At 35.7% G+C, this 12227-nt stretch overlaps 1 long non-coding RNA gene across 2 annotated transcripts in view; it reads left to right on the forward strand.

Moving 5' to 3' along the window:
• The window catches only part of LOC140691554 (uncharacterized), a 181487-nt gene that overhangs the window by 57019 nt on the left and 112241 nt on the right, over positions 1–12227 (forward strand). The gene's annotated exons all lie outside the window — the stretch shown is intronic.

Raw genomic sequence — 12227 nt, forward strand, 5'->3', positions numbered from 1 at the left:
TGGCTGTAGGAAACAGCCTTGAGTAAAGACTGACTTTGGAGTGACATTACCATTGGAGTCATCTTCTGAAAGACATTTGTATGGAGAAAAATGATATTATTTGATCTGCATTGTTCCAGATGGCAGAACTAGTTCTCATATGAGGAAGTACAGGGTAAATTGGAATTCTGAAGAAAATTTCAGCTTCTGGAAGGGCAGTGAACTAGATGATTCTTACAACCCCTCCCATCTAATTCTAAGAGCCTCAGATTGAGTGATTCTGGATTGTATTTGATTTTTAGTTTATTTAGAAGGGCAGTTTTGAAACTAGTAAGTTATTTCTTTGAATGAAGCCAGCAATTTTAAGGCGTCAGAAAGGGTAAGTTTAGGGGGGAGGGATAGCTCAGTGGTAGAGCAGGTGCTTAGTGTGCATGAGGTCCTGGGTTCAGTCCCCAGTACTTAACATTAAAAATAAAAAAGAAAAGGATAAGTTTAAAATTTTTCAACAGTAAGAAGGCAACTTTTCCCCAAAACATAATTTTTCTCTGTCCTGATTGGAATTTGTATGAATGTCAGAAGAGGCTAATTGAACCTAAATGCCTTGGATTTTATGCACACACACATATATAATATACTCCATATAATATGTGAATTTTTTGTCTTTTTAAAGATCAGACAATTTTTACCAAAATTCTATTGTGATGAGTTTTAGAATACAGACAAGTTGAAAGAATGAGCAGTGAAAATGCAAGAAAATACATCAAGATTCTTCAATCATATTTTGTTAGATTTGTGCTACCATATATATTGCTCAAAATGGGCAGATTTGATACAAGTTATTTTCACATCCACACACTCACGTATAGAACTCAATGCAGTCAATTCTCAAACAGCAACAAATGGACCACAGTAGCTGCATCTGCAGTTTGCCTCAACAATTGCTTCTTATGTACTTAGGGCCCTCAGCTGTCCCACCAGCCCTTTTTATCTAACTTCCGTGCTATTATACTTTAAAATAGCACATATAAATAACACACATGATGAGTGCCTTGTATGCGAGGATAGCGCAGTCAGAAGACAGTCGATGTGGTGAAGGTATAGAGACTGCCTGGGTGGATTGGCTGAAGGTACTGTTGGTTGTGATGAGTAAGACAGTGCACTCTGTGGACCTCTTCTCTGAACCATTCCAAAGGGCTTTTTGAATAATTGTTTTTAGTCCTCCAATTTTCTGAAATGGGGTGGTTAATTTCTCCTTTGTGGTGGGAATTCTCCCGTCTTTAGAATTGTCTTGCATTACTGTCTTCCTTTACACTTGAGAGTAAGGTCAAAATTCTATCTTGGCGCAGGCTCAGAAAATGCTCACCACAGCCACTTGTTAGAGAAGGGGAGAGGATGTCTAGCATATTTCAGAGTGAGATTCTCCATCAAGGCTCTTCTTTCAGCAGTCATCACATTTCTATGGAAATAGTAACAATTTTGACTTCAATAGCAGTGAAGTCAGATGACCTGAGGTGCTGGTCTCTCCTCTTTTTTAGCTCTATGATCTTATGCAAGTTAAACTCAGTTTCTCCATATTCCTGTGTTTCTTTCTTATTTCTAAAATCATGATAGTAATTCCCAACTGAAGGAGTCAAATTCTGCTAAGTCTGCACTTTAGTGATCCTGGTTTCTGGCTGTGGGCTGTCTTACAGCATTGTGTCCAGTTACCTGATTTAATCTCAACAAGCCATTTGTCATGCAGCTACAGGGAAAGGGACTTTGAACTCTCTGTTTGCTTTCTTCTAAATATTTTAAACACTGTTTCCTGCTAATTCTCTCTCAGCGGGGAAACATGTCAAGTTTTGTTCTCTGAACCCCAGGAGGTGTATAAAGTTTAAGCACAAAAAATAGAAGGCATCACCCACATAGCAACCTACATAGCAAGTAGGTTGAACTGAATCCAGCAGACAAATTGAATATTTGGTCTGGTCTTTGAAATATAATTCATATTACATGGAAGACATAGTGTGTCTTAAATTCTGTGTCACATTGCCAAAATTGTCAGAGGGAGCCTTGCCAATTGGTTACCAAGTCTCATTAAATACTTTACAATATTAAGAAAGAGACCAAATGTCAAGTCCTTAAGTAATCACTACCTAACTTAAGGCCTTTTGCCATTTCTCTGTTTGATCTTTTAACCTAGTCTTCACCCCTGTGGAGGCATTAGTTTCAGAACACTTAGTCCTAGAAGGTGACTGATACTTGAGATAGAATCTTAAATGTCTTCTTCTCTGCTTTGGGTATCAATTTCTTTATTCAGCACACAATGGCTTCATGCAAACTGAAACTCAGACATACTCAGTTTCATCATTATTTATTGAGTTGATGCATATGTAAGACACACACACTAAAATGTTCCATTGCTGTTAACTGTTGTTATTATGCTCATGTGAACATTTGAGATTAGAAACATGACCTCTGCCACCTTCACTTTAGTTGAAGACACTTAATGTGACTAGAGAACAAAAAAATATAAAATAGTGCCTAATGATAATTGTCATGAACTAACTTTGTTATAACAGGTATTTATTGACTTACTCCTGAGACTTTCACTATGTAGAAATCTTTTGATATGCAGGAGTACAAATTCTAGGGCTAGAATCTGAAATAGTCTCTTTCTCACCCCCAAATTAACTTCCTCATCACCAGGATAAGTAATTACAATGGCTTTTTAAAAACCTTCTCTCCATACTTAAGAGTAAACATGTTATATAATGTGGTCCCATGTTGATCATCAGGTTGATTACCTTTAGCCATTTGGGTCCAGATTTTCTTTTCTTTTTTTTTTTTTTTTAACATTTTTTTTATTGATTTATAATCATTTTACAATGTTGTGTCAAATTCCAGTGTTCAGCACAATTTTTCAGTCATTCATGGACATATACACACTCATTGTCACATTTTTTTTCCTGTGATTTATCATAACATTTTGTGTATATTTCCCTGTGCTATACAGTGTAATCTTGTTTATCTATTCTACAATTTTGAAATCCCAGTCTATCCCTTCCCAGGTCCAGATTTTCTGTTACTCGTTTCTTAAACCTTACTTCTAGTCACCCTCCATATAATGTCCACCTATAAACGGTCTTATAATTAACATTTTAAAGTAAGGAGCATGTTTTCAGAATGTTGTTTATGAAGTTCGCCACCAACAAATCCTCACATCTCTATTTATGCAAGTTAGTCCTCTCCTACAGAAGAGTTCATTTACCCTCTCTTTGAATCTGAGCTGGGCAGATGGCTTTCTTTGACAATGAGAATGCAGTGGATGTGACAGTGTGTCCTTTTTAGGTCTAAGCCTTAAGATCCTGGCAGGATGGACTGAGAGACTATGGAGAGAAACAGACAGAAAGAGAGAAAAGGAGAATCCTTTGTAGCAACTTCCACTGAAACGTCAGAAATGTGACTAAGTTGACGTGGGCTATCGTTAATTTAGCTGAGTGGCTCTCTTGGGATCAGGGAGCAGAGGCAGACCATTTCTGCTGAGCCTGCATGAATTGCAGAATTGTAGGCAAATAAATGACTGTTTTTGTTTTAAGCCAGTAAGTTGAGGGTGATCAGTCACGCAGCAATAGGTAAGTTGTTACAATATTGTTGAGAAGACAGTGATTACTTTTCCACATTGACTCAGATCCTGTGATAAATATAATAGCTACCATTTTTTGAGGCACTAAGTACATGTTCTCCTTTGATACTTAAAATAATATTTTGGTAATACCCTAAATATTTGATGAGGAAACTCAAGTACAGTGTCATTGTTTTCATGAAGGTAACCCTAGTAAAGCCGTATTAGCACATCTGTGTAAGGAACCCCAATGCTTTAATTTGGCTCCCAAGGCTCTGTATGAATTGGCTTCTCACACCCTTCATCATCCCAACCTTGTTTCCATTTCAGGATTTTTTTTTTTTGGTATTTTGTCATTTTTTTGTTTGTTCTCTCCCCTCAGTACACCCTTTCCCTAAATTTGCCTCTACTCAAATGCTTTTCAGCTTTCAGGATTCAATTCAAAGTAACCAGTTTCAAATAATCCCTCCATCCAAACTCATAGTTGCTGCAAAAAGGCTGCAATTAAAGAGAAATTCTTTTGTGGCAATGGCATTGACATCATTAGTTCTCTCAAATAATGAAAAAGTGTGCTAAAACTTTTACTTTGCTCATGTAGAGGGTAAGTAAGAATGACTCGGCTTTCAGTAAAATGGAAACATCTCAGGAACATTCTGGCGGTTGAAACTCTTTAGATAAGAATTTCTTGAAGGTGACTTTAAATGAGAATTTCTAATTTCAATATGAATTGTTTACTTGAAGAATGAAGTTTATTTGTAACTTTATGCTCTTAATTGTGGTTTGCTGAGGGCAACACAAGTGGCCTGGAACTCCTAGATTACATATTTGGGGCCCATTTGACCTAGAACAGGCCATCTCATCCTATGAGATGTTTTTGCCATTGGGTAAACCTATCTCTTGAATAGTATTATAGTGACAATTAAAGTTGCTAATTTTGTAAGTAAACATTTCCTCTAAATTAATAGTGTGATGGGCAGTCACCATCATTAACCATCCTTATTATTATTATCATCATCATCATCATCATCATCATCGTTACCATCATCTTCATCAACAATAGCATCACATGACAGCTGACATTGACAGTCTGGTCCAGAATTCCAATTAGTGTATATATATATAATTCACCAGCAAAGATGAACAAATAGGCCACACTGATCAAAAGCAGAAAGATGCCTGATGACTTCATGGTCAACGAGATTTGCCAGGGCTGTAGGAAATGTGTAATAGAGTTCACTGTGTATGTTCTACAGGCTGGATTCATTTATCTTTATTTTTATTAATTTATTTTTTAGATTGTACAGTCAGTTACAAAGTGTCAGTTTCTGGTGTACAGCACAATATCCCAGTCATGCATATATATAGAGATACTCGTTTTCATATTCTTTTTCATTAAAGGTTATTATAAGATATTGAATATAGTTCCCTGTGCTATACAGAATAAATTTACTTTGTTTTTATCTACTATTTATATAGTGGCTAACATTTGCAAATCTCAAACTCCCAAATTTATCCCTTCCCACTCTCTTTCCTCTAGTAATCATAAGATTGTTTACTTTGTCTCCGAATCTGTTTCTGTTTTGTGTATGACTTCAGTAGTGTCCTTTTTTATTTTAAGATTCCACATATGAATGATAACATATTATATTTTTCTTTCTCTTTCTGGCTTACTTCACGTAGTTGACTATCTCCAGGATCATCCATGTTGTTGCAAATGGCATTGCTTTATTCTTTTTTATGGCTGAGTAGTATTCCATTGTATAAATATATCACACCTTCTTATCCAGCCGTCTGTCAATGGACATTTAGGTTGTTTCCATGTCCTGGCTATTGTAAATAGTGCTGCTATGAACATTGAGGTGCATGTATCTTTTCAAATTAGAGTTCCCTCTGGATATACGCCCAGGAGTAGGATTGCTGGATCATATGGTAAGTCTATTTTTAGTCTTTTGAGGAATTTCCATACTATTTTCCATAACGGCTCCACCAAACTGCATTCCTGCCAACAATGCAGGAGGGTTCCCTTTTCTCCAAAGCCTCTCCAGCATTTATCCCTTGTGGATTTCTGAATGATGAGCATTCTGACTGGTGTGAGGTGATACCTCATTGTAGTTTTGATTTGCATTTCTCTGATAATTAGTGATTTTGAGCATTTTTTCATGTGCCTATCGGCCATTTGTATGTCTTCATTGGAGAATTTCATGTTTAGATCCTCTACCTATTTTTGGATTGTATTGTTTGTTTTTTTGTTACTGAGTTGTATGAACTGTTTATACATTCTGGAAGTTAAACCTTTGTCAGTCACATTACTTGCAAATATTTTCTCCCATTCCATAGGTTGTCATTTTGTTTTGCTTGTGGTTTCCTTTGCTGTGCAAAAGGTTATACGTTTAATTAGGTCCCATTTGTTTATTTTTGCTTTTATTTCTATTACCTGGGTAGACTGCCCTAGGAGAACATTGCTGAGATTTATGTCAGAGAATGTTTTGCCTATGTTTACTCCTAGGAGGTTTATTGTGTCTCGTCTTATATTTAGGTGTTTAAGCTATTTTAAGTTTATTTTTGTGTATGGTGTGAGGGAGTGTTCTTACTTCATTGATTTACATGGGGCTGTGCAGTTTTCCCAACACCACTTGCTGAAGAGACTGTCTTTATTCCATTGTATATTCTTCCTTCCATTTTTGAAGATTAATTGACCATAGGTGTGTGGGTTTATTTCTGGGTTCTCTATTCTGTTCAATTGGTGCATGTCTGTTGTTATGCCAGTACCATGCTGTTTTTTTTATTTTATTGAATTATAGTCAGTTTACAATGTTGTGTCAATTTCCAGTGTAGAGCACGATTTTTCAGTTATACATGAAAATACGTATATTCATTGTCACATTCTTTTCCACTGTGAGCTGCCACAAGATCTTGTATATATTTCCCTGTGCTATACAGTATAATCTTGTTTACCTATTCTACATATGCCTGTCAGTATCTACAGATTTTGAACTCCCAGCTTGTGCCTTCCCACCCCCCTCCCCCTGACAACCACAAATTTGTATTCTATGTCTATGAGTCTATTTCTGTTTTGTATTTATGTTCATTTGTCTTTTTCTTTCTTCTTCTTTTTTTTTATATTCCACATATGAGTGATCTCATATGGTATTTTTCTTTCTTTTTCTGGCTTACTTCACTTAGAATGACATTCTCCGGGGACATCTGTGTTGCTCCAAATGGCTTTATGTTGTCTTTTTTAAGGCTTAATAGTATTCCTTTGTATAAATATACCACCTCTTCTTTATCCAGTCATCTGTTGATGGACATTTAGGCTGTTTCCATGTCTTGGCTATTGTAAATAATGCTGCTATGAACATTGAGATGCATGTATCTTTTCAAATTAGAGTTCTCTCTGGATATACGCCCAGGAGTACGATTGCTGGATCATATGGTAAGTCTATTTTTAGTTTTTTGAGGAATCTCCATACTGTTTTCCACAGTGGCTGCACCAAACTGCATTCCCACCAGCAGTGTAGGAGGGTTCCCTTTTCTGCACAGCCTCTCCAGCACTTGTCATTTGTGGACTTCTGAATGATGGCCATTCTGACTGATATGAGATGATGCCTCATTGTAGTTTTGATTTGCATTTCTCTGATAATTAGTGATATTGAGCAATTTTTCTCATGCCTATTGATCATTTATATTTCTTCCTTGAAGAATTGCTTGTTTAGGTCCTGTGCCCATTTTTGGATGGGGTTGTTTGCTTTTTTCTTATTAAGTCGTATGAGCTGCTTATATATTCTGGAGATCAAGCCTTTGTCAGTCACAGTACTTGCAAAAATTTTCTCCCATTCCATAGGTTGTTGTTTTGTTTTGCTTATGGTTTCCTTTGCTGTGCAAAAGCTTGTAAATTTAATTAGGTCCCATTTATTTATTCTTGCTTTTATTTCTATTGCTTGGGTAAACTGCCCTACGAGAACGTTTCTGAGTTGCATGTGAGATAATGTTTTGCCTTTGTTTCTTCTAGGAGGTTTATTATGTCTTGTCTTATGTTTAAGTCTTTGATCCATTCTGAATTAATTTTTGTGTATGGTGTGAGGAGTGTTCTAGCTTCACTGATTTACATGCTGCTGTCCACTTTTCCCAACACCATTTGCTGAAGAGACTGTCTTTATTCCATTGTATGTTCTTGCCTCCTTTGTCGAAGATTAGTTGACCAAAAGTTTGTGGGTTCATTTCTGGATCCTCTGTTCTGTTCCATTGGTTCATATGTCTGTTTTTGTACCAATATCATGCTGTTTTGATTACTGTAGCTCTATAGTATTGTCTGAAGTCTGAGAGAGTTATTCCTCCAGCCTCTTTCTTTTTCTTCAGTAATGCTTTGGCAATTCTAAGTCCTTTGTGATTCCATATAAATTTTATTATGATTTGTTCTAGTTCTGTGAAATATGTTCTGGGTAATTTGATAGGGATTGCATTAAATCCATAGATTGCCTTGGGCAGTGTGACCATTTTAACAATATTGATTTTTCCAATCCAGGAGCAATACCATGCTGTTTTGATTACTGTAGATCTGTAGCATTGTGTGAAATCTGGGAGGGTTATTCCTCCAGCTTTGTTCTTTTTCTTCAGTATTGCTTTGGCAATTCTGGGTCTTTAGTGATTTCATATAAATTTTAGAATTATTTTTTCTAGTTCTGTGAAAAATGTCCTGGGTAATTTGATAGGATCACATTAAATCTGTAGATTGCCTTGGGCACTATGGCCATTTTAACAATGTTGATTCTTCCAATCCAAGGGCATGGGATATCTTTCCATTTCTTTAAGTCATCTTTAATTTCCTTAATCAGTGTTTTGTAGTTGTTCATGTATGTCTTTTACTTCCTTGGTCAGATTTATTACTAAGTATTTTATTGTTTTGGATGTGATTTTAAAAGGGATTGCTTTCCTTTCCTTTTTTGCTATTTCATTTTTAGTGTAAAGAAATGCCACTAATTTCTGTGTGCTAATTTTCTATCCTGCTACCTTGCTGAATTCTTTTATCAGGTCTAACAGTTTTTGTGTGGAGCTTTTAGGATTTTCTATATGAAGTATCATGTCATCTGCATATAGTGACAATTTTACCTTTTCTCTTCCAATTTGGATCCCTTTTTATTTTTTTTGTTGCCTGATTGCTATGGCTCAGACTTCCAAGACTATGTTGAATAGAAGAGGTGAGAGTAGGCATTTTTGTCTTGTTCCAGATTTTAGTGGGAGGGCTTTCAGGTTTTCACCATTGAGTATTATGCTGGCTGTGTATTTGTCATAAATAGCTTTCATTATGTTGATATATGTTCTCTCTGTACCCACTTTGGTTAGAGTTTTTATCATAAATGGGTGTTGAATTTTATCAAATGCTTTTTCTGCATCTAATGAGATGATCATGTGATTTTTGTTCTTTCTTTTGTTGATGTGGTATATCACACTGATTTTGTGTATGTTGAATCATCCTTGTGTTCCTGGCATAAATCCAACTTTATCATGTTTTATGTGTTGTTGGATTCTGTTTGCTAATATTTTGTTGAGGATTTTTGCATCTATGTTCATTAGTGATATTGGTCTGTAATTTTCTTTTTTGGTAGTGTGTTTGTCTAGTTTTGGTGTCAGGATTATGGTGGCTTCATAGAATGAGTTTGGGAGTACTCCCTCCTTTTCAGTCAATACCACAGAAATACCAAAAAACCATAAGAGAATACTATGAACAACTATATGGAAACAAATTAGACAACCTAGAAGAAATGGACAAGTTTCTGGAAACATACAGTCCACCAAGACTGAATCAAGAAGAAACAGACCACTTGAACAGACTGATCACTAGAAATGACATAGAATCAGCAATAAAATTCTCTCTACACACACAAGTCCAGGACCAGATGGCTTCACTGGGGAATTTTACCAAATATACAAAGAAGAACTCATACCAATTCTTCTCAACCTCTTACAGGCTGTATTTATAAATAAATCTATATGCATGCAGCTAAGTACGTATACATCTGCCAGCCATCACGTTCTGTATCCCGATTGTGTAGTCTATTTTACTAGTGATGAGAAACACCAGAAACCAAGCAAGCTTATTTTAGACCTTTTTCAAACACCTAGGAACATGGGTCAAAAATGATGCTACATATAATTAATTTCATTCTAAATTTTCTCTGATTAGCATTCAGTAATAATTGCAATCAAGTCACTTTCTAACAATTTGCAGATTTTGAATGTCCTCCTAGCAGAACCTTTGGGCTAGAAAGCTTCCATCAGGCAGTAACCTGTAGGACTGTCTGTACAATTTGTGCACAAAATGAATAATATTTGGTATCACGACTAGTAGGAAAATAAAAATGCTAATATGAGGGATTTTGAAGTCAAGGGATTTATTAGACTAACTATTAGAGGGCATACTGCTAATGGTCATTAAGGTAAATACCCTTGATATTCCAGGTGAATGTGACTTAGTGGGCTGTTTTCTTCAGCCCTTTGCTTTTAGACAACACATGCATGATGGTTCCTATTTAACATTTTTATTTTAACAAGGATTTCACAGATGGGTTTTAGTCTTTGGGCATAAATGCCACCCATGCTTCCCATCTTTCTCTTTCTCAAACACACCATGTACTCTTCACCTTAGAGATTGTGCTCTTACTGCTCCCTCTGCCTGGAACACTCCTGGCCAAGAAACTTGAATGAGTAGTTTCTTTTTCAGACATATCCATTTGAATATTACCAAAAATACCTCCATCCCAACTCAGATCAATGTGCTTTATTGCTTTCACAATGCTTTTAAACATTTAAATTATCTTTGCTACTTATTTTCTTCTACAGTTTCCCACTATGAAATAAATATGTATGCATATTTGCACATAATCTTAACATGCAAATGCACACACACCCTAGGATATAAGCTTGGGTCTTTCTTTTTCAGTGTTTTGTGTGAACACAGACGCACGTAGATATCATTCTGATTTTATAAATGCTAACCAATAAAAATTCCTTCCTTCCTTCAAAAGTAATAATCTAGCACCAGTTATTCCAAGTATTACCAAATACTGAAAATGTAATGACAACAAAGGTAGATTCATAGAGCTTACCTTCTTCATTCTTTTCTCAAACACTTGCTGGGTGCAACCTCCTGATTCCAGGAACTTTATTAGATTCCGGGAATTTAAAGATGAGTAAGAGAAGTTCACAGGCTAAAGGAGAATAAAGCTATCTGATTAAAGTTATACAGAAATAAGTGGGGTCACACTGAAGAGAGCACATTCACTTGAGTAAGTTGGAGAAGTGGCAGAGGTTGTCATAACCAGGCTTCACAGAGGACTTGGCCCTCAGAGTTATTAGAAAGTTGGAGACATATAAGTGATGACCAGTATTTCAAGAATAAAGAATAATATGGAAAAAAGAAAACAAATAATAAGTAAAGTATATGTTTAGAAATGAGAGTAATGGTTAGACTCAAACGCAGGCCTTTAGATAACAGGTTTTATAGGCTATGCTAAGGCTGGTCGTATTTCTTACACTTGGGGTCTGTTAACATCCTTGGATCTGTGGCTTTATTGTGGTGATCAAGTTTAGAATTTGTATAACAATTATTTCTTCAAATAAGTGTATTTATATTCCATCACCCTTTTCCCAGGCTGCATGAAGCTGTCCCACAATTTAACGATTTCTTCAATAATTTTTTTAGTTTTTTCTCTTTGTTTTATTTTTGTTCATTCCCAATGCTATGTCTTCAAGTTTACTAATCTTTTCTTCTGCACTGGCTAATCTGCTGTTAATACCACATAGTATATTTTTCTTCTCAAACATTTTGCTTTTTTTAATCTTTAGAAGTATACTCCGCATATATATATATATATATATATATATATGTATATATCTTCCATCTATTTACCTAGCATCCTCTATCTTTCCTCTACCTTCTTGAACATAAGGGATAAGTGATTTAATAACCTCATCTATCAATTATATCATTTGTGTCATTTTTTATATTATTGATGTTTTTCCAGATTTAGGGTCATGTTTTCCTGTTTCTTTGCATACCAGACACTGTGAGTTTTACTTTATTGGACACTGGATACTTTTATTTCTATAAATATTTTTATCTCTGTCTTTGGATTTCAGTTAAATTACTTAGAAACAGGAAACAGCTTGATATATATACACATATAATGTATATACAAAATTATATATATATATATATATATATATATATATTTGGAGATTGGCTTTAAAATTTTATTAGATGAGACCAAAGTAGCCTTTAGTCTAGGGCCCATTTTACCCCATTTCAGAGGCAGTGACCCTCTGAACACTCTACTAGATGCCCATGGATTGTTAAGTTTTCCAATCTGGCTAATGGGACCATAAAATATATTTAGCCCTTTGTGACACCAGGGATTGTTCTCTGTCTGTTCCACTGGTGTGTTTATTTTCTTGTCCTTATGTATTTTCCTAACACACAAATGCTGGTCAGTATTCAGAAGACTACAGAGCTCTCTTACTCTGCCCTGTGAACGCTAGCTGCTTGTCTTCCCCCATGTCCTCAAACCATGGACACTGTGGGCTCTGCTTGGTTTCCTTTTCCTGTGTTTTCACCTGGAAAGTGCCCAGGAAGTACACTGGTGCGATC

This window comes from Vicugna pacos, chromosome 3, assembly GCF_048564905.1.
Source record: "Vicugna pacos chromosome 3, VicPac4, whole genome shotgun sequence".
Lineage (NCBI taxonomy): Eukaryota > Metazoa > Chordata > Mammalia > Artiodactyla > Camelidae > Vicugna > Vicugna pacos.